The 21,564-nt window shown below is 43.9% G+C and overlaps 2 long non-coding RNA genes across 2 annotated transcripts; one reads left to right on the top strand and one right to left on the bottom strand.

Moving 5' to 3' along the window:
- Nucleotides 1-2,087: 2,087 nt before the first annotated feature.
- LOC102398329 lies at nucleotides 2,088-12,377 on the top strand. Its single transcript, XR_006543424.2, has 3 exons — nucleotides 2,088-4,375; nucleotides 6,905-6,980; nucleotides 11,583-12,377. It is a non-coding gene; the product is annotated as an uncharacterized LOC102398329 (long non-coding RNA).
- LOC123328539 lies at nucleotides 8,905-14,358 on the bottom strand. The gene is made up of 3 exons (XR_006543423.2): nucleotides 14,224-14,358; nucleotides 10,419-10,616; nucleotides 8,905-9,041 (listed from the first exon to the last, which is right to left on the bottom strand). It is a non-coding gene; the product is annotated as an uncharacterized LOC123328539 (long non-coding RNA).
- Nucleotides 14,359-21,564: the final 7,206 nt, after the last annotated feature.

Consider the following 21,564-nt stretch of genomic DNA (forward strand, 5'->3'; position numbering starts at 1 on the left):
ATGGCTGGATGGCATCACTGACTCCATGGACGTGAGTCTCAGTGAACTCCGGGAGTTGGTGATGGACAGGGAGGCCTGGCGTGCTGCAATTCATGGGGTCGCAAAGAGTCGGACACGACTGAGCGACTGATCTGATCTAATCTGATTCCCTGGTGGCTTAGACGCTAAAGCGTCTTCCTGCAATGTGGAAGACCTGGGTTCGATCCCTGGGTCGGGAAGATCCCTGGAGAAGGAAATAGCAACCCACTCCAGTACTCTTGCCTGGAAAATTCCATGGACTGAGGAGCCTGGTAGGCTACAGTCCATGGGGTCAGCAAAGAGTTGGACATGACTGAGCCACTTCACTTTCACTTTCACATGCTAAAAATCACAGCAGAACAAATACCAAGAGAAGTCACCCCAGTATTAAGAGATATCCCTCTTGGTGAAGTAAAACACATGTTCTTTCTTGCAGCCAAAAAACTTTATACTCCAAACTTAGTTATATGTAGGCATATATTATATTATATGTAGGTATATATATATATACCACAATTATTTTCACTCTGTCTTCTATTAATACCCAGTATTGATATGTAAAAAAAGTGAGTTGAACTTCTCTTAGATTAAGTTCTATCAATATTGTAAATGTTCTTATATATTAATTATTTTGAACATAAATAAATAAAGTTAAAGATAAAAGGAATGAACTATTGATATACCCAACAATTTGGATAGATCTCAAATTATGTTGAGTGGAAAAAGTCAAACTCAAAATATTACATTTACGTAGCATTTTGTATGACATATAGCAACTTATATTAAAATTTTTTAATAACAAAATTATAGAGATGGAGCATAAATTGATGTTTGCTAGGTACTCTTGCCTGGAAAATCCGGAGGAGGAGGAATGGACGGAGGAGCCTGGTGGGCTGCTGTCTATGGGGTTGCATAGAGTTGGACACGACTGAAGCGGCTTAGCAGCAGCAGCAGCAGGGGTTCTAGAGATGGAGAGCGAGGAAGAGCATGAGTGCCAACAGGGAGCTGGAATGGTCCTTATCTTGACTGTGGTAGTAGTTACATGAACATACATATGATAAAATTTCATAGAATTAATACTACATCCATGTGTGTGCACGCACATATGCACAAGTGCATGTTAACCTAATGAAATTGGAATAAGCTTTGTGGGTTGTTGTAAATCATCTTCCTGGTTGTGATTTGGTACTAAAGTCATGCAAGATGTTACCACTGGGGTAAATGGGTCAAGAGTAAATGAGTAAAAGGTAAATAGAATCTCTCATTACATTTTCAAAACTATATTTATTTTTATTTATTAATTTTTGGCTGCATCCAGTCTTAGTTGCAGCATGCAGGCTCTTTGTTGTGGAGCACGGGCTCTGGAGCACATGGATTCTGTAGTTTGCAGCGTGCGGGCTTAGTTGCTCTGCAGCATGTGGGATCTTGTTCCCAGATCAGAGATCAAACCTGCATTCCCTACATTGGAAAGTGGATTCTCAACCATTTGACTACCAGGGAAGTCCCTCTCATTACATTTTATAAAGGCAATAACTATTGTTTTTACTCATCCTTTTAAAAAAATTGACATATAATTTTTATACTAGAAAACTCACCATTTAAAGCTTACAATTCAATGGTTCTTAGTGTTTGTAACTATCACCATTAATTCCAGAACACTTTCATTTCTCCAAAAGAAAGCCCATATCCATTAGTAGTTGCTCCCCATTCTCCACCCCCATCCTCTAGAAACTATTAATCTACATTCTGCATCTGTAGATTTGCTTATTCTTGATATTTCGTATATGTGGAATCATACAATATGTGTTCTTTTGTGTCTATCTCCTTTTGTCTAGCATGTTTTCCAGAATCATCCATCTTGGAGCATGTATCAGTACTTTATTCCTTTCTGTGGTTGAATAATATTCCATTATATAGATACGCCACATTTTGTTTATTTATTCATTCATTGATCAGCATATAGATTGTTTCTACTTTTTGACTATTATGAATAACGCTGCTATGAATATTTATGTATAATCTTTTTTAAAAAACATACATTTTTCATTTTCTTGAAGACATACCTACAAGTGGAATTTTAAGATGCTTTGCCATTTTACTTTCCCACCATCAGTGTATGAAAGTTTCAATTTTTCCACATCCTCACTAACACATGTTATTGTCTGTCTCTGATGATAGCCATTCAAGTGGGTGTAAACTGATATCTTATTGTGGTTTTGATTTTCTATTTCTTATTGACTCAGTTTCAGTAGCCTTTGTCTTCCTAGGAATCTGTCTATTCCATCTATGTTATCTAATTTGTTGGCATACAATTATTCATAATTTCCCCTTATAGTCCTTTTTATTTTTGCAAGGTTAATAATAATGTTTACTCTTTCATTGCTGATTTTAGTCATTTTGAGTCGTATCTTTTTCAGTCTAGCTAAATGTTTGTCAGTTTTATTGATCTTGACAATGAACCAACTTTTGGTTTTGTTGATTTTCTCTATTGTTTTTCTAGTCTGTTTATTTCCTTTATAATCTTTTTTTCTCCCTTCCTTCACTTGCTTTGAATCTAGTTTGCTCTTCTTTTTCTAGTTACTTTGGGTGAAAAGTTAGGTTATTGATTTAAGATTTTTCTTTTTAAAGAGAGGCACTTATAACTTCTTTGTATATTCTTTTGCAGTTTCCTGTGAATCCATAATTATTTCAAGTTTTTATTTTAAATAAAAACATAAGGAAAAAAGTATGCTCTGCCAGACGAGTTGCGTGTGAGAATGACTCAGTCATTCTCATAGCCTCAGGGAGATTCATGGAGAAAGATACATATAGAGTGATTTAAAAGATGAGATGGCTGCAGAGATGAAAACACTGAAGAATGTCCAGGGAAACCACGCAGGCACAGTTGAGGGCCTATATAAACTGGAGAGTGATGCTTTTATCATGGGAGTTTCATACTCAGAGAAACCAGTTCCTAAGGAGGCTGGCACTTATTTCTTGTCAATCTTTAGGTACCACAGCTGAAGCCATTTGGGGCAGGGATGGAACCACACTCTGATTAAAGCTAATGTTCCCACCTGAGGTCTTTTTCTCTGATGCTCAGAATGCTCAAAGATACCCCGTCTCCTACCAAGTCACTCAAAATGTTCAGCATGGGTAGACTGACTGCCTTTAAAAGATAACAATAATGGTATTTAAACAGGAAGCAAAAACTAGAAAATTTGTTGGGGTTGCTGATATTTTTTAAAATTTCTTTTAACTTTAATTTTTTAAAAATTCCAGATTCACCAAAAAAAAGTTGCAAAAACAGTTAACAGAACTCCAGATACCCTTCACCCAACTTTCCCAACTGTCCCAAAGGTTAACAACTTAACGTTGGATTGCTAACTCCTTTTAATGTTTACTAAAAAAAAATTTTTGGACTAGGTAATATATTCTTTTAGTTTATAAAGTAAAACAATATAAAGAGGTACATAGGTGAAAAATCTCATTTTTGCCCCTGCCATTCTACTGTATCAGTCTCACCCCTCACAAACACTCATAATCATCTGTATTTTTTTCTTTTTTTTTTGGTTGTGCTGCACAGCTTGTGGGATCTTAGTTCCTTGACTAGGGATTGAACCCGGCTCCTGGACAGTGAAAGTGTGAAGTGCTAGCCACTGGACCGCCAGAGAATTCCCATCTGTATGTTTCTTTGAGCAAAAGTAATCAAAATATTTTCATATCTCCTCTTCTTCTCTTTCCCGTCCAAAAACAGTATTCTATGCATACTGTTCTGGACCTCACATTTATCATTTAACAATATAGCTTAGAAAGATTTTCAAATTAGAACATAGTAATGCTATTTTTTTAATTGAAAAGGACTTCAGTATTTATCTCATCTTTGCCCCCACTGTCTTCCAGCATCGCTTTAGACATACTTCTTGCTTCCTCGCTCACTTTCCTGTCTAACCTCTATTTAAATCCCCAGTTCCCCAAGCATAGTTCATTCTCTGTGCTGACAAGCTCAGGGCTTTTACAGACCCCAGCCAGTGTAACTGGAGCAAAGCCACCAACCCCATGGGCCATCAGGACCACAGGGACACATTCAGAAGGGACAGCAACAGGATGATGATTGCCTTAGCATGAGCGATGCCCCAAAGAGAGCACTCTGGGCCAAGAAGAAGAAATGATCTGGAACAAGGCCTTGTTGCTAAGCAACCCCAGAGAGGATGAAATTAACGCAGTCTGTTTTTCATGTAACTGCATCTCAAATGAAAGCTGAGGACAGAGTTGATCCCATGCAAAATTAATAATTACCGCATGATTCTTTCTTTTAAATGGCTGCTGCCAAAAGACTGAGAACTGAAGAAACCAATATATCCTTCTTTTAAAAGAGGTGAGGAGGCGGGGGGGGGGGCGGAAAAAACAGAACAAGTATATTCAGAGGCTGTGTTTTTCCATTTGCATTTTAGGTAGGAAATCGGGCATCTTAAACTGCTGTTGAATTTGCCTGGTAGGAAACCTGCTTTAATAGTAGATCCCAAGTAGATGAGATAATATACATCAGAGAACCATGGAAAGGTAGTTTTTTTTAGAGGTGAGAGAAAGCTTCAGATCACATGAGACCCTGTTAATCTCCTTCTCGGAAAATTTTAAATGTACTTTTCTCTCTTGGTATGTTCAGAGAGGGCACATTATCATAAAACGAAAATATCCCTATTGCCTCCGCCCACTCTCCCTAACTCCACTCTAAAGGCTGAAAGAGCACAGCTTGATATGCTCAATAACCCTTGCTTTTTGAGAACTTATCAATATTAAAAAGGCATAAATGACACAGAAAAGATGATTCCACCCCCACTCTGCTTCCACTGCATTAATTTGGGTTAATCAACTATGTGGTTAGTGTTGAGCAATATCCTTCTCCTCAAAAGAACCTTTTGGATTATTATTATATGGTTGTACAATAAAATATATCTCAAAACAAAACATTTTTAGCCAAAGAAACTAATGTTATTAGAGAAGGAAAACTTTCTTCCTGAATGGAAGGTCTGACTCTAACTTCCTGCTACAAAGATAGGTGTCTTCCTCACTAAGTGTTTATGCAGTATATTTACTAACCTTGAGGCAGGACCCTCTCTTGCTTTCCCTCTTCCACCCACCCCCTCAGCTCATACTGGGTCACTCTGAGCAAACACCCTCCCAACCAGCTTGCCTCTGTAAAGCAAAGAGTGTTTGCTGATAGAGCTGAGCAGAATGTACTAGAATGTGGAGAAAACAAGATAGCAAAAAGGGTGTACTTGATCTTTGGAGCCTCTATCGTTTGCAGTCTCAGCAGGAAATAGATGCTACATTCAAACCGGGTGCTTTGAGGAATGTTTAATAAAGGCATTATTTACAAGGGTTGGTGGGGGAACCATAAAGGATTGGTGTTACCTGGGGATGGTAACATTGGGTTGGGAGTCATTACAGGTCTAAGGCCTGAAGAAGAGAGAGAATTGGGAAGCAGAGCAATGGTATGGAGGGGGCCTCCTTATAAGAATGTAGCCCTCGTGGGGGTATGTATTCCCTGGTATCACTTGCCTCCTTGTCTCTGATCTCTGGCTAGGGTTCCCCATTTGCTGAACCCCACTGGAAGTCAGGGGATAAGGAAGTGTTTGAATGTAGTCAGTATTGGTCAGCCTCCCAGGTATGGAGCATGGGAAGAGAGACTGTGACATGAAAGACAACCAAGGGTAAGCCTTCATTAATCTCTCTGGTTCCCAGTCTTTTCAATCATTCATTCAGCCAGCATTACTGATCACCAGCTTTGTGCAGGTACAGAGCTAGGAGATACAGCAGCAAACAAGGCAGCCCTTCCGGAGCTTATGATCCCTGTGGCTGTGTCAGGCCTGGGCAAGCTTCAAACTACATCATCTCCATTATTAAAGGTCTGAGGTCACACAAGCCCTCCAACTCCTACCGTGGTGACTGCATGACTTCTCTTTCTTCTCTTTCCTCTTGGTCAGGAATAGAAATTCTCTTGTTACTATAAGTAGTGGTGGTAACAAGAGTATGTATGTGTAGGTGTGTGTGCTAAGGTGTGGGTATTGAAAGGTACATATACAGAGGAGCCCAGAAAAAGGAAAATAGTTGGACATCAGGAAAGGGGGGAATAGTGGTAAAGCTGAGTCAAAGGAGCTTCACTCCAGGACCTGGTCTTGAAGGACCGAGCTTCTACCTACAATTGTGTACTCTGCTTCCTCCACATACACCAGCTTCTGTAGATGTTGAGGTCTTTCCATGCCAGTTCACTCCAGGCCACTGCCTTGCTATCTGCGTGGCCCTTGGTCTAGGCCATGGTCCTGGGCAATTAGTGACCATTATTGGACATAGAACAGTTGGTGCTATTTTTCTGAGCAGGGGGCTCTGGCTGGGGGAGGCTCCCCCTCTATAGGAGATATTGAGTGTGGTAGAACCCACAGCAGATAAGCCTCATATGAAAAGTTCCTGGAGATCCAAGGTCAGGGACCTGGGTCTTACATTGGTTTTCCAGTAGCCCATGGCATCGTTTCTTTTAAGTCAGCTTCTTAGTCAATATTTACTGAAGCAGACTGAGCAAAAAATAACCCTTGACTTAACAATTGGATACCTCAACCACATCTGTTCTTGGAGATCTTTTAACACATAAAGACATTTGATATTTGTTGAGAAGGACTTTGTTGATCCACAGGCAGAGAAGGTGACCTGTGTTGGGCTGATGAAAAGACATGCTGGCAAAGCATATATCCTGTTGGGGACAATGGCTCCCTTTTTCCTGAAATGCCTGCCAGCTGTGTGTGGCCAAGCCAGGGCTAGGCTCAGTTTCTTGCACTAAGTTTCTCACAGCAGCAGGAGAGAAAGTGAGGCTCTGCTTTTCTGCTATGGTAATCCTCTTATTTCGTTTCAGTGATACAAGTTATTGACCTTGTGCAGAGAGACAGACACCATCAGTTCTTCCCAGAGCAAAGATGGCCTTTCTGATGGTGAGCATGGGCCTTGTCGACTTAAAAAATAGTCACAACCTAAAAGTTGAGAGGGCTTCCCAGGTGGCTTGGTGGTAAAGAATCTGCCTGCTAGTGCAGGAGGAGACGGGGGTTCAATCCCTGAGTGAGGAAGATCCCCTGGAATTGGAAATAGCAACCCCCTCCAGTATTCTTGCCTGGAAAATTCCATTGACAGAGGTGCCTGGCAGGCTGCAGTCCATGGGGTTACAAAGAGTTGGACACAAATGAGCGACTGAGCACAAAAGTTGAGAGTTATGTTTTATTCAGTGGAAATTTTTAGGACTTAAGCTCGGGAGGCAGCATCTCAAATAGTCCTGAGAGAATTGCCCCATGGAGGCGGGGGAGGAACCAGGTTCTATAGAAATTTTGCAATAAAGGGCAGGTAGTCTGAACATCAAATGATTATTGCTAATTAAAGAAAACCAGATATCCTAGGATTCCCTGGTGATCCAGTAGTTAGGACTCCATGCTCCCAATGCAGGGGCCCTGGATTCAATCCCTGGTCAGGCAACTAGATCCCACATGCTGCAACTAAGACCTGGCATAGCCAAATAAATGAATTTTAAGAAAAGAAAGAAAACTAGATATCCCAAGTTAAGGAATTTAGTACTTTTCTATGTATGGGGAACTGCAAGAGTTTGGGCTAACTTAAATCGTTCCTTTCATATGCATCTCAACCATGGGGCTAGTATCCTGTGATTTTCACATCCTGAGCTTCCTTGGGGCTCACTGTAGGGAGTGACTGCAGCAGTCAGATGGCTGCTAGATAGCAAGTATTCTTCTCCTTCCTGAGTGCCCTTAGGACTCACCACCTCACATTGGAGGGCTGCAGTTCCTGATGACGGTGACATCCTTGTTTACTGACATGGTAGGGAATATTCAATTTCTCAGCCTCAACATTGTGTATCGTGGGGACATTTTCCTCCTGGGTGGATATGAGGAATAGATTTCTTTTGGCTGAAAAATGGGGTATGAACCATACCAGAAACTGCTAGCAGAAATGTCTTTGGGCTTTCCTTACATTTCTGGCTGAGAACCTCTGAGGCAGAAAACAACTGTTTCCCTTGCAGAAACAGCTGGCCCTTTCTACAGGACACAGCTTTCCAGACCAAATACTGAAGTCCTCAGGAGACTAGCTCATCCGGAAACTACACTGGACAACAACTTGAAGGTTATCCATGAACAACAGAATTTGACCCTTAGGGCAGAGGAAGGTTTTAATTAACTTCATCTGAGAAATTTCCAAGGCCTTTCCAGCTGTTTTGGAATGTTGTGTTCCAGGCTTTAGAGATTAAAACTTCCCTTTTTCTGGCATCCGTAAGTGACTTTTGGAAGCAAAATAGGAACAGCTTTTGGACCCCAATATCACAGCACATCAGCCAGGCCTGGATCTTGCCACTAAATGAGGAAAAACTGTCTCTGGGGTCTCCTTGGGGCCAGAATGTCATGAGGACTTGGCAGCCTTGGAGCAGACTCTGCTAGGGTCTGGGTCTTCTCCCAATATCTGCAACTCTAAGGGGAAGCTGGCAAAAAATGAATAGCCAGCCAGGCAGAGTTGAGATCCAAGAGAGGGGGAAATGTTGGCCCTTTAGTACCCTAAGGCCTGGTTTTCCTGAAATCTTGAAGCAGAGGGTACCTGTTGGGACTAGTGAATCCAAAAAAATCAAGGAATGGAATTTTTTTCTCCACCTGAAGGATGCACCACATCTTTTCATGAGTGGATATCTGGTTCCCTCACTCATAGGAGGTTGACTGAGCCCCTCTGTCCATCAGGACCATCAGTACTGGTGGTTGAAGGAAAGAGCAGCAGTCACACATTTTAAGGGCAAGGGCCATGTTTCATCCTCCTTGGTCTTGCTTGTAACAGACGTTCACGTACTATTTCGCTGAAATGGTCCCCCCAAAGTCACAGCTTTTTCCACTATCCGGTGTCTGTTTTCTTCCTCTTTCGCTCCTGTAACTTATCTCCTGTCTCACCAAGTCAAGAAAACACATTCATAGTCTTCCCTATGTAAGTTGCTGACTTGCACCATAGTTTACCTGCAAATCAAACCAAAAGAGAATAAGAGGGAAGAGAAATAAAATTTGTTTCCCTTGAGCCCTGCCTTGTTTTCTTCTGGCACAACTTGGTTCTAAGAGGTTGCTGGTTACACTGGCAAGAAGCTTTTTTCACCCTAATGCTTTCTCTCCAACTGTCCACTCTCACTGAAAAAAGTTTGTTTTTGTTTTTTTTTTTAAGGAATGTGTTCTGATTATGAAAGTAATAAATACCATTTAGAAAAGAGAATAAACTGTCCCCCACCCAATACATCTGTTGTGTTCCCAGCCTTTTATTCCAAATGAGACCTCACAAAAGCAGGCTTGCCCCTCTAATCAATGGTTTTAATTGACATATTCAGTTAATTAACAAGTCTTTAATATACACCTACAATGAACGCAGCAGAGTTTGGCACTCTTAAAAACACAAAATAGGTTTAAGATAGCCTCAGCCTCAGCCTCCCAAGGGACAAGACCTCTGAGGCTGCAAAGCCCTTTGCTGTGTTCTGGTCTACTGCTGACTTCCATGCAGCCAACACTGATGGCCACCTGTCATGTTGAAACCTTCTCTTCCCTGGGCTGCTACATCCCCACATCCTGTTTTCTGCCTTCTGTTTCCAAACTCAAGTTCAACTGCATATTCCCAAAAGCCAGTACTCAAGAGACAAGTATTGGTTGGAAAAGGAAAGATTATTTATCTGGGAGGCTGGCAACCTAAGGAGAAGGTGGACTCATGTCCCAGAACCAATTCCAAACATTCTGCTTGGCCATGCGAGTTTTTAAAGGGCAAAAAAAGAAGAAGCTGCTGCTGCTGCCAAGTCACTTCGGTCATGTCCGACTCTGTGCGACCCCATAGACGTCAGCCCACCAGGCTCCCCCACCCCTGGGATTCTCCAGGCAAGAACACTGGAGTGGGTTGCCATTTCCTTCTCCAATACATGAAAGTGAAAAGTGAAAGTGAAGTCGCTCAGTTGTGTCCGACTCTTAGCTAGCCTCAGTTAATCATTCGAGGAGGGGGTCATTGTCTTCATCATCTTTCACTATGTGCAGACTTGTTGATTCTTTGTGACCTTTCTTTAGACTCTACCTTGTTCACAGAGTTTGCTCATGGGATTACTGCAGGGGGAGCTGGGGGAAAGATCTAGTTATCTGTTAATTACTTATTCTTCATTTCTACATCTTTAAGAAAAGAATCTACATGTTTTAGGCAAGACATTGTGTGATCAGGGATTACAAAACTATCTGATTAGTGAGGCATGGAGTACATGCTATAGGGGTTAGGTTAAATATTGCCTAGTAATCTCACATCTGTACTGAGATTTTACAGTTTGAGGGAAACAGAAATAGGCAAATAGAATAAGGGGCAAAGGAGCTGCTTACACATTCTCTCTCACTTCTTCCTGATCCTCCTTCAGGCCCATTCACTAAATTTGGTCCTCAGCCTTCTTCACTTCTCAGTTTCTTTTCATTCCTTGGACCATTTCAACCATTCCCATGACTTCAGATACCATCTGTATGCTGATAATTCCCTGAAATATGTGTCTTCATTCCGATATATTAATATGCCTGGGGCAGCGCCTGTGATCAAACACATTAACATATTTGTGGTGAAATATGGGAAAAAATGAAAACTATAACTACCCCTGCCTATAAATTCCAGTCAGGTTTTGCTGCCAAACTAACCAAGTTATTTGTAACACCACTATGAAAAATTTTTTTTTTGATTTTCCAAAGCTTTATGGATTTCAGAATTGCAAAAAAGATTATGGGCCTGTATGAAAAGGAGTGGCCTTTGTTAGTCCAGAGGGGGAAAAAGGATAAAGAAAACTATTCTGCATTTTCCTTTCCATAGAACAATGAGTATCCATAAGACTTGAGGTCTTTCCTGCTAGAATGAAAGTGACCAGAAACTTGTAAACAGTTTTTCTTGTTAAAGTAATAAGATAATAAAGTTCTATCATATCTGGCCCTCTACTGTAATAGTGGCATTATCAGATGCAAGTCCCTCACTCCACCTAGAGTTTCTCACTTAGCTGAAATGCTTGGGGTTTCTGTAATACACAGTCTGTACTTCCTGCACATATACACAATCATACCTGTGATTGACTTTAATTCTTGGGCATTTAACTAGATACATAATAATTAACAAAGTAAATTCTCCAGCTCCTTTCAATTCAATGACAGCTGTTTTCACACCCTAGTTTAAAACTTTTCTGTGGGTTGGCTCTAAAGCCAGATCAGAAACAGACCCAGAGAATGTTCAAGAGGCTAGGGGTGGGGATGGGGGCACAGGGCAGCATGGAAAGGCAGGATAAAATGTTATTTTAGTATTTTCACTGAGACAGAGGAAAAATTCATGCAAATATCTCCGCTCTCACTACACCTCCCTCTTTGTTTTATAAAGCCTTTCTTTGTCCAAATCTCAATTTTTGGATTAGACCCCTGTTGACTATGTCTGCTTAAGTCCTAGATAAAGGCTTATTTGTTTGACCTGTCATATCCGTAATTGGCCTAACTGTTCGTTTTGATTTTCCCATTGTGTAGATGCTGCTGCGAAGCTTGGCAGGAAGCACACTATGGAAATGTGGAGCTGAACAGCTTAATGTGTGTAATTTGGGAAGTTCAGCGGATGCCAGGGCTTAGCAGGCTCCCAGCTTGTTCAAGGCTGTTCCTGTGGATTTTCATTCTTGTGGGCATCAAGCTCCTCAAGTCTGAGGGCCTGGGTCCCACCCAGACTCAGTGCCCATAGCCATGTCCCTGCTGTCCTCTTAAAACCAGGATGGTAGCTGACAGTTGGAGGCTCCTCTGACACCTCTGCCTAAGGAAGTGGAAGGGTAATGAGGTAATTGGGTTCTAGAGATGATTCAGGTAAAGGCTGACATATAAGGCTTTCTCTAGACATGAGTGTGGACTCCTCGTTGGTTTCTAGAGGGCCTGAGGTATTGTATTGCAACATCCATCATTCCTACAGTGGCTGACACATGGAGCCACCCAGATCCCCACTCCAAGACTGAAGCACTCATTTCTCCATCTCCTGGGAGGGATGACAGCAGCAATTATCAGCTGAGATTTTTCTGAGGCTGAAAAGAGTCACCTTGTCCATGGTAGTGCTCCCTTCCCAGAGGCAGCCCACATCTAATGTCTGATCTGTGCAGGAGTAAAAAGATCCAGCTCCCTTACCTCAGTTGAGACAACTCTGAGCCATCCCAGCCCCAGAGCTGTCTAAAAGATCAGCTAAGGTTTGTTTTTATTTTTTCCAAATGATTTATTTTTTTTAGTAAATTAATCTCTCCCTTTATTTTTGGAAACTTTTTTTTAACTTTTAGTTTTATACTGGAGTATAGCTGATTAATAATCTTATAATAGTTTCAGGTGTACAGTAAGGGGGCTCAGCCATATATATACATGTATCCATTCTCTCCCAAACTCCCCTCCCATCCAGGCTGCCACATAACATTGAGCAGAGTTCCCTGTGCTATACAGTAGGCCTTGTTGATTGTCCATTTTAAATATAGCAGTGTGGACATGTCGAACCCAAACTAACTATCCCTTCCCCTGAAGGATCAGCTAAGGTTTTTATTGTGATTTCAATTGTAGCTCAACTTCTCCCTTTGTGCATTCCTGCGTACTTCACTTCTCCCAGTTGTTGATGCTGAGAGTACTTCCCAGTAAACTTCCTACATACAGGGCCAGGGAAACCCACCTGTAACTATAAGTTAGTCTTCACGTCTTCTTGTACTTCATGTATATATATTCTTTGGTGTATGACTTCTTTCATTCAACATGAAAGATGTGGTTTTGAGATTCACCCACATTGTTGCATGTATCTTGCTTCCCTTTTAGAGACTATCCATGGGGTCCATTGGGGCTTCCCTCGTGGCTCAGATGGTAAAGAATCTGCCTGCAATGTGGGACACCCAGGTTCCGGAAGATCCCCTGGAGAAGGGAATGGCAACCCACTCCAGTATTCTTGCCTGTAGAATCCCATGGACAGAGGAGCCTTGTGGGCTACAGTCCATGGGGTTGCAAAGAGTTGGACACGACTGAGTGACTAATGCTTTCACTTTTTACATGGTGTCCACTGCTCTTGGATTTCTCTATCATGTTTAAAGAGGAGATCCTACCCGTCCTGGTGGTGGTTTTATTGTAAGACAGTTTGCCAAGTGAGTTTCGTAAGTCACTGGTTCCTGAAGACCAAGCAGGTGGTTTCTTCCAGGGACAGTCAATTAATCTTTCCATGCTATGTGGAGATAATGACAGCTGATGTCTGAATTCTTTGAAGTGAGAACAGACAACTCCTTCTGTGGGCTCCCAGGACAAAGGCTGATAATTCCCAGGATTCTATGCCAAGATACTACCTGAATTTCGACCTAGTGAGTCGTGACCTTATTACCACTGCCAAGGCCACGGGAAAAATGAACATTAAGCACCATGTGCCTAAAGGCACTTGGTCATAAGTGATCTTAACTTCCCTTCCTGGGAACTCTTTGAGATAGGTCTTACTATACTCACAAGGATGCACAGGGCTAAATCTGAATGTAGGTCTTGAACCTGGATTGGCAGGACTCCATATCATGATTTTTCACCAGCAGCAGCCAAAATGTAAGTTCCTGTGTCCATTTAAGGTGGCGCATGCATATCACCAGGGACAGTTTTGGCCATGACTGGTTTGCTGCAGGGCTGGGGAGGACTCAGGGCTGGATGTACTTCCTTTCTCAGTAATGCCCACTAGAATATGCAGGTGAGTCTTCCTTTTTGAAAGTGTTCTCAGCTCTTCTTAGCCAGGCAGCTCTGACCTTTGGTAAAGGCCAGGATATCTTTGTTATGTCCCTTGGAAATCACTGTTGTGTAACAGCTGTGTTTCCAATTGAGATGGTTTCCAGACCCGGGGAAGCTTTAGAAAGGATGATGCCAGCAAAGAGGCATTAAGTCCTCTAATAAGCTTATGCCCTGATAATCGTATTAATGGCACTGTCTCATGCTTGATGCTGCAATTATGGGCCTCTCCTCTTAAATGTAATTTTGGAGTTTGATAATAATTGAGAATATGATTTTGCATTTCTCTGTGACAAGAGTTCTATTCCCTAAAGCAACACAGTGACCCTAAGAGATGATTGTTCATGCCCTTTCAAACTGCTGACCTTATACCTCACCACAATGTCATGAACAAACTAGACTTACTCACCTGGGAATTCAGAGTTCTTCCAGCATCAGGGCTCTTGTGGGCTATGGAACAAATCCCCTGGGGATCATGACATTGGTTTCTAGCATCTGCATCCAATAAAGAGGCTTTATGTTTTTCTGCTGTTGCAAAGTCAAAGTAACCTTGGGAGAGAGGGTCTGCTTTAGGAGTCAGGTGATTTTTAACATGTGACTTAATTGTCAACATTCAAGATATTATCTCTAGTATCAGGTGTTTGGCCTCTAGAAAACTACTTCTGGGACCTTCATTTTCTCAGCTGTAAGTTCCAAGCAGTTTGGACTAGAATTCTAAGAACTTTACACTTGCCATCAGGAATTCATATTTTTAGCTATTGACAGGAGGTGGCTATTGTTTTCATGGTCCCAGCTGGAACTGATTAACAGGCTAGCAACTCACTGCTGTCTTGCTGAAGAAACCTTTGTCCAGAGCATATATGAGATCTGGGGATTTCTGCTTCTGATGCTACACATGTGTGCTTGGCTCTGTGGCATGAAGGGATCTTTTCCAGGCCTGCAGTGAAGGGAGGAGGGAGGCCCAGGACAGAGGCACCAACCAGGCCATGGGGGCTAGCCCCCAAGCAAGAAGGCCCTCATTATGAACAGTGTCCACAGAGCTGCAGGAGTTGGCTTCCGTATAATGATGTGGGTGGAAGCCCGCCCTGGGGCTGCAGGTTTTGGATTCTTGGGCAGTTTCATGGGGCCTGTATCTGAACAGCAGGTGGCTGAATGCTTCTGGGGCATGATAGGTAAGGGCAGGAAAGAGCAAAGGAGGCAGGTGTGGGAATGGGCTCAAGGCTTTTGTTTATGGACATGCAGGTGTCCTAGGCAGATGGCAGAAGGAGGGGCACCCAGGACTCTATGGTCAAAAGCCTACAGTCTGGCTGGGCAAAAATACCACATGTGTGCTGGCACCAAAGGGCACCGGAAACTTGCTGAAGATCAACCACTGTTTCTTCACCAGGAAATGGGTGACATGAGAGACCCAAACACGAGAGGCCTAGGGCAAAGCATAGGATCCACTGTGTAGTCCCCAGGCTACCCAGCCAGCTCAAGGGAGCCTGGGACTTATGAATGACAAGGGTGATAACAGAAGCAGGGGCGCCAAGAGAGAACTCTCGACCTGGAAACTTTCTGTAGACCCATGTCAGACTGACAACTTTGCAGCCACAAAGGAATGGACATATTTGCAACTATTCTCCTCAGGATAAATGAACAGTCTGAGCCCCTTCCACCCCACCTTCTCCAGGAAGGTTCCCAGACTTCCCCCAACTCTGGTTAATTGTTCCCTTGTCTGAGCTCCGAGCTCTTCTTGTCTGCACCCTACAGTTTAGCACTTAATCAGACACAGCTGTGCATTCCTCTCTAATTGTTTGGGTGTGTTTGTCCTGTCTCCGGGGCAAGATTACGGCTTCCTCTGGGCCAGGGACTCACAATCTTTGGGAGAGAGCTCCTGGGAGAGGTGTGGGTGCACATAAGGGGCTTCTGAAGGAGTGAAATCACTCACATTCCTATAGCACTTTGCAATTTAGAAAGTTGTCTCCTCTATTCCTTACAATTGCCCTGAAGAAGAGAGAACATAAGTAGCAGAGGTGAGGCAAGCCTGGGATTCCTGATTTACAGCCAGTGCCTCATAGGGGTTCTTTTGCTGGACAAAAAAGCCCCCAGTGGAGAAGAGGGGGAGGAGGAAGGGAGGCCTCCACAGGCCTTTCTCCCTGATGGGAATCTCAGGGAGGAGAAAGACGTGAGGGGATGTGGCCCTGGCTTGCAGGGCTCCTCTGACAGGCTCCATAGAGACAACTAGGGCAACCCCACTGGACCCACTGTGTTTGCTTTCATGCCCTCCCCTCCCCCCACCGTCTCCCACCTCCCCATGCCACCCCGCCCTACCCCCAGATCCTCTATGCTGCCATCAACCCACAGTGCCCTCCCGTTTCTGGAAGTTTCCCATCTTCTGAACTGGTCACTCCTTCTTCCTCACTCTTTTAAGACTTTAGCTCCTGGCTCTGTGGCCTTTCACACCACGACCCTGACCCCAGTTCTTGCCCACAGCTTCCTGGATGGCTTCACTATCCGCCCAGAGGATGCACCCAATACCCTGCCTCTCAATCTCTTGACCTTATATTCTCCAGTGACTTTCTCCTCTACTCTCCCCCATCACATCCTGGCTTTGTCATCATCCTAAACTTCTCCACCTTCTGAACCACAAACCTAAGCATCCAAACTCTGACTCCATCCCCTCTCCTTCCAGCATGACTGAGCCTTGCCCGCTTTGGTCCTTCCAGCCCATTCACTTCTGTCCTTTCTCTCTGGTCACACATCATGTCAGCCCTACTTTTGCCAAGGTTCTCAATTCCTTGGCAAAAAGAATTTGCTCCTCTGCACTAGCAATTCCTTCATGTGAGCCTGCACCAGAGCAGACAGCTGAGCTCTGCTGGAGGAAATCACAGAGGAGGGCCAAAGGGTGCCTCACAAGTTCAAACCACCAATCTTAGGAGGGTTGCCATGCTCCCTTGCCATCCAGCGGTATCTCTGGTCACCTCAGCCCTCCCACCTTCTGCACTGACAATGTCAAATGTTCTCCACTCTCTTCAGATCCCTCCTTGCCCTGCTCCCAACCTCCTCCCCAAACTGAGAGAAAGGTATGTGGTGGAAAGATGCATCGTCATATACCAAACCTGCTGGTCCAGTTGGTCTCCAACCTCCCCGCTCCTGTTATAATAGAGGAGGCAGCCTACTGCATGAGGTCAGCCTTTCCACTCAGACTCTGTTTCACCCTCTCCCGTGGTCACAGGGACCACCTTTATTCATTGTCCTCTCTCTGCTGTACCTTCATCTTCTTCTTCTCTATAAGGTCTTTCCCATCAGCATTTAAACACATTCAATTTATTCTACCTTAAAATAAACTAAAATAAACCCATTGTTGGCATAACATTCTTCCCCAGTTATTTCCATCTCTGAACCTTCACAGTCAAACCTTTGAAGATTTGCCTGTAGTTAGCCCCTTTCTCCATTTCTTCACCTCTCACTCACTTCTCAATCCACTCCAGTTTATCTCTCATCCCTTCACCCCACCAGATGTTGCTTGTAAAAGTCCCAGTGACACCAAGGACACTCAATCCAGTGGATATATTCAGGTTTCACTTCCTTGGGTCTCTCAGCCATTTTGAGTGTTGCTGGCTACTGCCTCTTTATGACACATTCTTTCCTTGGGCTCCATGGCCCCACTTCTGCAAACTCCTATTTTTTTTTTCCCCCTGCCTCTCTGGATGCTCCTCCACCTCTGGCCTCTGGCCAGCCTTTAGATAGGGAAGCCCTGGTGGCTCAGCGGTAAAGAATCCACCTGCTAATGCAGGAGAGGTGGGTTTGATCCCTGGGTTGGGAAGATCCCCTGGAGGAGGAAATGGCAACCCACTCCAGTATTCTTGCCTGGAAAATCCCACGGACAGAGAGGCCTGGCAGGCTACAGTCTATGGAGCTGCAAGGAGTTGCAAAGACATGACTTAACGACTGAGCATGCGCACGAGCCTTTTAGATAAGGGTTTCTCAGGCTCAGTTGTAGGTCCTCTTCTGGTAGGCTCTATACATTTCCAGGATGCCATCTCATTCTTGGGACTTCACTGCCACCTCTCTAATAGCCATTTCATCCCCAGCCTCTCCACAGAGAACCAGACCGTACAGCCAACCACCTACTCAAGGTCTCCACTTGGACATGTTATAGGCACCTCAAACCCACCTTGACCAAATGTGAACCTTTGGAAGGTTTTCTCAATCCTCCTTTCTCGAAGGTCCCCCAACTCAGAACATGGCACCACCACCCATCTGTTTGAAGAAGCAGAGACCTGGAACTTCTTGCTTCTTCCCTAGCTGAGCAGTTGCCACGTCTTGTGGTCTTGTCTGTTATCTACTTCTTTCTATTTGTTCTCCGGCAAAGACAAACAGCCCTTTGCTTTATAGCAGCAGCCCCTAAACAGTTCCTCCACAGAACTTCTCCCTCTTCCCTGCTCCTTCTTCACATCTAAGTCAGAGTGATCCCCCTGAAAATGGTATAGTAGGCCGTGGATGATCTGTCTACCGGTCTCTGCTTACTTCTCCAGCCTCCTCCTCAACCACACCCCTTATGTAGCCTGAACCTGCCAGGAACTCTTCTCCACTCTCTTCTCCTCTTTGCCTGAGTAAATCCAGCTCGCCCTTCAGAGCTCAACTCAAATGTTACCTCCTTTTGGGTTCCCCAGACAAGTGGTCCCTCCACCTTGCACTCCCTTTGACCAATATCACCATTGTAATCATACAATTAGTAGTGCATTTAATTGTTAAGTTCCTCTTTCTCCTGCTAGACTGTGAGCTCCAAAATGGAAGAGTGTGTCTGTGTTCCGCTAGTCACACAGTGACTAGCCCTGTGTCATGCACCTGGTAGGTGGTCAGCTCATATTTGTTAAATAAATGAATAATACATATTTACCTACTCATGATGGACCCAAGCCCCAACCCTAGGGCAGAGACTGCAGCCAAATGGGCATTTAGCATTGAGTAATTTAGCGGAAGAGTGGAATTCAGCATTGAGTAATTTCCCCCAAGACACACTATAATAGTTACAGATACACTCCCAGCTGCGTTAATTAATGGCACTATGGAGAGAATGTGCTTATTTTTTAAATTTCAGGGCCTGGGCAGCTTTTGGCAGCTGCAGAGGATACTGCTTAATTTCCTGTTGGTTGCCAGCTGACATTGTAGTAGCTCCTTTACTAAAACCCCTTGGCTGACAGTCTCTGGAAATACGTTTGTGACTACTAAGAGTGGATTTAAAGGGAAGGCATATGTGTAGAAACAATATAATGATCTGATGGCAGAAAAAAATCTTCAGATGTCAGTCTTGTCCGATCACAGCCTTTAAAGATCAGAAAAGCAGCGTAGAGATATTTTTATTTAAACCATAAACATGGTTGTTGTTCAGTTGCTAACTTGTGTCTGACTCTTTGCGACTACATGAACTGCAGGACGCCAGGCTTCCCTATCCTTCACTATCCCCTGGAGTTTGCTCAAACTCATGTGCATTGAGTCAGTGATACCATCCAACCATTTCATCCTCTGCTGCCCTCTTCTCCTTCTGCCCTTAATCTTTCCCAGCATCAGGGTCTCTTCCAATGAGTCAGCTCTTCACATCAGATGGCCAAAGTATTGGAGCTTCAGCTTCAGCATCAGTCCTTCCAATGAATGCAGGGCTGATTTCCTTTAGGATTGACTGGTTTGATCTCCTTGCTGTCCAAGGGACTCTCAGGAGTCTTCTCCAACACCACAAAAAGCATCAATTCTTTGGTGCTCAGCCTTCTTTATGGTCTACCTCTCACATCCATACATGACTACTGGAAAAACCATAGCTTTGAGCTTTGACTATAGGCCTTTGTCAGCAAAGTGAAGTCTCTGCTTTTTAATATGCTCTCTAGGTTTGTCATAGCTTTTCTTCCAAGGAGCAAGTGTCTTTTAATTTCATGGCTGCAGTCATCATCCACAGTGATTTTGGAGTCCAAGAAAATAAAATTTATCACAGTTTCCACTTTCCCCCCATCTATTTGCCATGAAGTGATGGGACCAGATGCCATGAGCTTAGTTTTTTGAATGTTAAGTTTTAAGCCAGCTTTTCCCCTCTCCTCTTTCACTTTCATCAAGAGGCTCTTTAGTTCCAATTCAGTTTCTGCCATTAAAGCGGTATCTGCATATCTGAGGTAGTTGATATTTCTCCGGGATATCTTGATTCCAGCTTGTGAGTCATCCAGCCCAGCATTTCACATGATGTACTCTGCATAGAAGTTAAATAAACAGGGTGACAATAGACAGCCTTGACATATTTCTTTCCCAGGAACATGGACTTGGAATTAAGTATTTTGACACAGAATGAAAGACACAGGCTCATTTGTTTATTAATTTATATATTCTGTAGAGCTCTTAAAATTTTTTCTAATATCTTGAATTCTTTAAAAATGTTTTATTAGTTTTCTAAATTATGAAAGTTAATATGTGTGTTAGTCCCTCAGTCATGCCCGACTCATTTCAACCCTGTGGACTGTAGTCCACCAGGCTCCTCTCTCCATGAGATTTTCCACGTAAGAAAACTGGAGTGGGTTGTCATTTCCTTCTCCAGGGGATCTTCCCCACCCGGGGATTGAACCTGGGTCTTCCACAATGAAGGCAGATTCTTTACCACCAGGGAAGCCCCATGAAAGTTAATATAACTGGGGAAAAAAAAAAAAATTCAGAGTCAGTAAGGTTATAGAACTCATCTCCCTTCCTTCTGACACCCCAACCCCACATCTGGAGTAATGGTGGTTGACTGCTTGTCTGCATGCTTCCAGATGTTTTTCTATGAATTATCAAAAGTCTGACTGTTTGGACTTTATGTCCCAGTCTTAGGAGAATCATGTGATCAACGTAAAAGCAAAAAGGACTGAAGGCTGCAAATCAAAGCTTTCCCAGATCTGACTCAGAATTCCTGTTTGTGGAGGACCGCACCCATGAGGTGAGCCTCTGTGCATCCAGCAGCAACCAGGTGCCCTTTTGCTCTGAGTTTGGATTAAGAGTAAGGGCCCACAGTTGAGCTGGCCGAGCTCAAAGGTTCTTGAAATGACTACTTTCGCAATTTCTTCACTTTCAGGTAATTTAGCTTCTGAAGGTCTCCTGAAAAATGCACATAATTGCGGGTGTGGTGTTCTTAATTTCTTAGTCTGATTATCTAAGGGGGGGTTGCTTTCTTTCTGGAGAGATAAATACCTGGGGGAGGAGGGGGCTTTCAGGTGCGCCTCTGGCCAGGCTTACCTCCTGGCGTTGTGCAAGGGGACGAGTTGCCTGCGCTGGCCCTTTCAAACCAGCGCAACCTCTCCATCCGGTCGCGCCGGGTTTATCTGGGGCCCTCAAACTTGTGTCAATAACAACTTAGACTCACGTAAGAATGCAATGCGCTGGCAAGCCGGCGGGGGCGCTGGGATAGGAGGGTGGGTCAGTGGTCCCCGGAATTCCGGCGGGTGCTTGCGGTTAGCGCCAAAACCCCATCTTGCCGGAGGGATGTGTGTCACAGTTCAGCCATTAAGGCTGCACCTAGGTGTCCGCCCTGCCCTCTGGGGCCGCGGCGCGGGTTCGAGGCCCAGCGTCTGGACATCTTGTGTTTCTGGCTTCCCGAGTCTCCCGTGGGACCTGGAGGAACCACCAAAACTCCTCTCCCCACGTCCTGGGCCGCTTTCATAAAACCGAAGATCCGGTGCCGGTGCCAAGTAGGCGTCATTCGGGCACCTAAGAGATGGTGGCAGGTACTGGATGGGCAGAGAGCAATTGTCAA

This window comes from Bubalus bubalis, chromosome 12, assembly GCF_019923935.1.
Source record: "Bubalus bubalis isolate 160015118507 breed Murrah chromosome 12, NDDB_SH_1, whole genome shotgun sequence".
Taxonomy (NCBI): domain Eukaryota; kingdom Metazoa; phylum Chordata; class Mammalia; order Artiodactyla; family Bovidae; genus Bubalus; species Bubalus bubalis.